The sequence below is a fragment of the Poromitra crassiceps genome (assembly GCF_964638095.1).
Source record: "Poromitra crassiceps genome assembly, chromosome: 10".
NCBI lineage: Eukaryota > Metazoa > Chordata > Actinopteri > Beryciformes > Melamphaidae > Poromitra > Poromitra crassiceps.
In genome coordinates, this window is record NC_139631.1 from 12615542 (window position 1) to 12622169 (window position 6628).

Sequence of the window (6628 nt, forward strand, 5' to 3'; positions counted from 1 at the left end):
TGCGTTCAATCTTCTGTAAAGTAAATAAATAAATACATAAACAAATAAATAAATAAATAGGTTGGGTTTGAATTCATTATGATTTTTTGACATTCGACAAGAAATTTGAATATTGAAATTTATTCTGACAGCCATATAGGAGTCATCAGCCTGCCATGGCTAATCTCCTGTATAGTGATAATCATCATTTTTATGGCTGGGAATTATGGCTGGAAGGACTACCGTCGTTATGCAGCTCACACCTGTCCCAAATCTCCCATTGAAAAGTGCCAGTAGGTAGCCATGATCCCCAGGGTGGAGGAGGAGGGCACTTGAATATGCATAGGTATGTATTGCGCATTTGGTTTCTCGTTCGTTTAGCTGCTACCCCAGCCCAGGCAGACAGGATTGGGGATTCAACCACCGCAGTAAACGCACATCTGAACAGACATCTATGTAGCCTACCTGCTGTTGAATCCCCAATCCCCCGTAGTGTAGAGCCGCAGAGTCAGCCCATGGAGATAATACAATGGGGGTTTTCCCCCCACCGTCTAGTCTCGCACGTCAGCCGTAGTTTGTGGGCGTTCCCACACAGACCTAACCTGACGCTGCCAGATGGATGTAGGTTGCTTCACATTTGTTTCACATCGCCCCATCTGGCTGAGTCAGGTTAACACCACAGACCGACTGTATCTATGTTTGAAGTGTGGTCGTCAGTAGGCTAGTTGGCTCCATTTCTTGAAACTCGGTCGAGACCCAATTTAGGCTAGGAAATCTGCGCAGTCTTGATACATGATATTTGATTGACAACAGACAGTTGTAGAGTGTGGCGACCGTGGTAGAAGTCAACATGCAAATACAAAAACAACTGACAAACTTCAGTTAGCTAGCTACTGTTAGCTAGCTAGCTGTTAGCTAACACATTAAAGGCAAATTTTGCCACAGTCATTTAATATGGACCAACTGACAGGAAGAAAAAAAAACTGGCGCAGACAGAAGTGCAGGTAAATTACCTGTCTGCTGCTGATTGCCTGGGTCCAGACCTTCCAATCTGCCCACTCCAGCATGTTGTTGAGTTTTGGAAATGGAGTGAATGAGTTGACAATTCAGTCTGACATCAGGCATAACATTATGCTGCTGCTGGAGTTGATTGAATTCAAACGGCCAGGATGACTTGGAACCACGGAGGGAGTCTTTGACTGATAAGGTAGGACGTAATCTATTCTATTCTATTCTATTCTATTCTATTCTATTCTATTCTATTCTATTCTGTTCTGTTCTGTTCTGTTCTACTGTATTCTATTCTATTCTATTCTATTCTATTCTGTTCTGTTCTGTTCTGTTCTATTCTATTCTATTCAGCTGCTTGCTTTGTGGAGGCCGCTGTGCCACGCTGGCTGCTGCACCTGTCATCTGAAGGTGTGTGATTGTTGCTGGCATTGTGCATTTGCCTTTTGATTAACCCTGAGTCTGAGTGTTATCTAGTACAGTAGCCTAGCAGCAGCGTAGCAAATGTGCTAGATTTGTACCAGGCTAATAGTCCAGCAGTGTGCTCTGCTGTAGAGTTTTCATGGATGTTTCCTTCAGAGCAGTTTCTGTGAAAATCCTGGTCTGGCTGGCTCCCTCATGTGCTGTTAAATTGTCCTGCCTATTGCCTATTTATTGAGTAGTTATTCTGTGAAATTATGGGGATCCACTATAGGCCCTTTTCACAGCAACCATTCTGACGTGGTAAAGCAGGAAATAAAGCAGGTTTAAGCAATACAATGAACAAGGGCCCTGCACTGTCTGGAACACCTACATGGAATGGAACAATCATTAAAGGGATAGTTCGGATTTTTTGAGGTGGGCTTGTAGATAGGCTACTAGGGTTGGCACGATGGACGATGGCATCGACCATCGTGATGGGCCGACCCCCCATCGACCTCTGTGCCTTCTACATCAGATCATCGTAATTAATTATCTGTTCAAATTAAAATTGTGCTGTTTTAATAATAAAAAAGGCCAAGTCCACATACCGTGACGCGCGGGGGACGCGCCGGCAGCATTAAACAAGTGCACCCAGTTCAGTTCAGGAAAGCCTCCACTCCCCCTCCTCCGCTCCACTGCTTCTCTGAACTGGTTGCGCTTGTTTAATGTCGCCGGGTCGTCCCCAGCGCGTGAGAAGTCGGCTGTGTTGTTGTGAAAACTTTTTAAGACAAAGAAGAAACTTCACGTTCTTTCCTGTTTTCAACCCAAAGTGAGTACAAGTCTTCAACTGTGAATTTAACTCGCCTGTTTCCAAAGTGAAATTTGGATTTCATTTGGCACTAACCGTAGAACTACTGTATTCCTAATTTTCATTTAGATGGAATATCGGAAATGGTTCTCTTGACCACCAGATTATCACAACACTGAGAATTATAATATTCTGAGTAAGATAACAAGCCCTTTGTTTAAACAATATCTTGAGATTGGGGAAAGAGATTCTCATGACATTGGGTTTGTTTTGCATTACACTGGAATTTTAAAAGTCATTTCACCGTTATTCTGCCCTCAAATTCTGGCTCCCCATCAGTGTTTCCTGTGTCCTTGCATTTGATAAAGTAGGACATTTTATAATGTGAAAATACCTGGAGATGGAGACTGGAGAGTTTGACAGTGATGGAGAGTGCAGTAGTTGTGTTTAAAATGTAAAGAATTTATGTGAATCAAGGCACAATAAAGTTTTGTTCACACTAGGGCCATAAAGTTATTTAATCTATTTGACATTTAAAATGTTTTATTACATGTGGTACATTTCTGATTCATCTCATCAAAGGCACAGCATTTGGAAACTGTTGGAAGCCACTATCTGGAGCATTTTTCCTAATCCCAGCTAACCCCCAGTAAAAAAAAAAGTCTTCTCAAATAAGCCGAAAAAGCCTTTTAATCTGCAGGCTTCTTCTCTGAGCTAGATAAAGTTTATCTTGGTCAATGAACATGCACACGGATTAAAAGCTCTTCTCTATAAGAATAGCTGCCATCTCCTGGTCTTTGTTTTCAGTTACTGCTTTGATTGACTGATACAATTGAGCCATGAAATGAAACCAATAATTGTTCACCAGGGTGTACATCAATGAGATAAATAATCTTTAATCAGGTGTGGAAAATAGATGATGTTGAGAATGCCCTTATACGTTTCCTGGTTTCCACTACATGGCGCCTTTGTTCTCTCTGTGATTCTCTGCATTTTGCTGCCAACAGCTTTGTTGCCAACAGTTTTCCAGCTCCATTGTACTTGTTATAAAATCAAATGTTTAATGCTTTTGACCTTAAGCTGACTCTCACTTTGGCAACACTTTGCTTTGCTCTAAAAAAAAAACAGTTCATGAATGTTTGGAGGCAGAGCAGAGCTACATTGTTAACCGTGTAACACATAAAAATAAAAACAAATCTCATAGCAAAAGGGTCATGTTTAATTTATTGCATAAATGTTGGAATCAGGGCACAATATTGGGCCTATACTCTTTGCATGAAATTGCAATGTGGTGTATGTGTGGTTATAGTGTAGCTTTATGGAATACCGTTGTCGGCACTCACACAGCACTACAACTACACAAATATAGGCCTACACATAATAGCTTTGTAGAGGCACAGAGAGATGGATGGTGCTGCTGGAGGCTCGGTGCCTTGCTCAAGGGCACACAGCTGAGCAGCAGTGTACTGTAGCATCCTCCCCAACATCGATGGCATCCGCACTCATTTCACAGTTGTATCTCCTAGGAATTATTCCGGGCTTAGGCTATATGCAGGGATGCATCATCTTTTTCATGGTGACTTACAGTTGTTGGCTCTGTCAGCCCGCATGAAGGCTCACATTTTCTCCCACTCTCAAGCTGCTGGTCCTGGGTGTTGAACCGGAGATCTTCCTGATACGGGTCGACTACTACTCAAAGCATCTACAGTAGCTCTCCACTGCTGTCTTCTCAATTACAGTGTAGCGCACAGAATGTACTCCAGGAGACATTTTTAGAAGGTCTTTTTGGGGGGGGGGGGTTGAGTCAGGCAATAAGTTTTATATTGAATGTACTCTACCATGATCATGCAGCCCACTCAGTGTCTCTCTGCTCTCTTTTGCTGCCGGATACCTCTTGTACAACACCAGACAGATTTAGCCTGGGCTTTCAGAGGAAGGCAGATGGAGGAATATGATGTTGAGGATAGTGTTTGCCGCTGATGACTCTTCCAGCCAGCCCACTCAGCATCTCTGCTCTGTTCGTCCTCCGCTGAGACTCCAAATATTCTACATAATGGGCCATTCTTGGCTGGAGAGAGGAGATTGGCATATTGAAGAGTGTAATTTCTCGACCATTTTCTCTTAATTTATTTCTCTCGCCCTGTCCTGTCCTGGCATTACCTTGAACCATAAATGAATAGTCCAACAGACCCACTTAACTTTGGTGTATTTTCCATCTGCAGGGACTTACACAACCCCAGACATTTTTAGACGGGAGGAGGAGAGGGGCCTGTTGGTGCTCATCCTCTCTCGTCTCTGCTGCTTTCCTCTCTCACTCTTCCTGTCCCGTCTCTCTGAAATGCACACAGCTTCTTCTGCACATACGCTCACATGCACACACTCATAAGAGGTGGATGATATGACAATCTTATAGGCAAGGTAAGGCAAGTGTATTATTTGTACAGCAGCACATTTCATACACACAGGCAATTCAAAATGCTTTAAATGGATACAAAGAAAAGAACATAGAGAAATAAAAAGATTAAGAAAAAGTATCACAAGGTGAAATAAATGGTAAGGACATTAAGAGGTCAATAAAAGGTCACAATGCTAAATTATTAACAGGAAATCAAGTAAAAATAAAAAGATAGTTTTTTTTACTTTGTGAATGAATTCATCTGCATATTTGGGGTCCATTATTAATAATGAGTCATATTTTACTTGGCTTGTTTACTTCTTTCAATTAAATGAGGTATGCATGAGCACATATTTACTTGCCTGATAAGTGGAAATGCGATCAAGGTAATGTTGGAGTTAAAGGAGAATTACATTTTTTACAACCTGACTTATTTTCAGCTTAGTTTATGTTATACTACTGACAAAAACAGAAATTTCTGAAAATGACTCTGTTTAAAGAACGCTCCACGAAACGGCCTGGAACAGAGTCCATAGCATGTATTTACGTCCAATAGCTTATTTTCTGCCACACACCGGCTCATATCCTTATTATACCATAGAGACAATGAGAAAAAAATGAAGGCTGTATTTACCTTGCTGCAGCCAGCATGTTCACCCTGTCTCTGTCTGCTGTCCATCACATTGGTAGAGATCAAAACTCCTCAGTTTGTAATCCAGATTATGAAGTTAGTCTGGCTCAAATAAATATGAGTGGCCATCGAATTCAAATGCATTGTAGATATTCTCGAAATCAGATAAATATCCAGCCATCCTATGGTGTTTACCATGGACTGTTATGGCGGCTTGATCCACATGCAGCTGAACTCTCAACTCTCACCTGATGTGAGACTCACGCGGGACTTGATTACACAGTCCCCGGATATGGATCCTACCAGACAGCTGTCTGAGGGAGGTAAATAGAGCGACTCACATTTATGCCAGTATCATCATATAATAAGGATATGAGCCGCTGTATGTCAGAGAATAAGCTGCAGGTGCCCCTACGCCCTCTGTTCCAACCGTTTCACAACGCGTTCTAGCTTTAGTCGTTTTCAGACATTTGAAATGTCACATTTGTGCTCTGGGTGAGTAGTATAACATAAACTCAGCTCCAGGTTGTAAAAAACCGGAATTCTCCTTTAATCTGATCTTGATGTATGAGGAAAAGTGGGCGTTGGCTCTGCCAGAGCAGAACTATGTCTTAACTCTTTCTCACGCGAACTGGCTTCTCAAACAAGAAAATTTAATCTGGTGTTATGGTGGAGTAGTAATACCTTGGCGCTTTGTACAGTAATTTGCAGTTTGCAAAGCTAAGATTAGTTCAGCTTGGGGTAATTCAGCTTTAATTCAACTGTTTAGTATGCTGGGAAGGAAGCAAATGAAAGAACATCATGTAAGGTTAAAATTACAGTATGTGATTCAACATCTCACTCGAGTGCATCCTTGAGAATAGCCAAAGGGACAGACTTATGCTGCCTTTAAGCACTAATAGAAATATCTTTATTATCAACTGAGTGTACATGAAAATCCAGCAGATTAGTACAGTAGCCTAAGCCTACATATGACTATTAATGTGGAAATGTTATGTCATTCCCATACAAGGTGTCATGTTTAGGGGGTGGAAAGTATGGAAGCCATCATATCAAAATTTGATGGTCCTTTATTTTTCTTTTCACTATTTAAGTTTTAGTTGTTGCATGTACGTATAAGACTGTACTGTACATACAAGCTCTTTTGACTGCTCAATTGATTAAAACACCAATTCCCTATACACTTTTACTCTGCAGCACAAAGTAACTGTGTTGCTGGATTTCTAAAATACCACCACCAAAAAAATATTTAAAAATACTTTTGTTGCAGTGTCATTTTGTTGATATTTCCAACCAAAAGCACTTGAACCTGTGCTGATAGATGATGACCTCCCAAAACGTAAGTTGAACCTCCAGAAACTTAAAGGGATACACCACTTTTTTGGAAGTTTAGCTCATTTGTCAC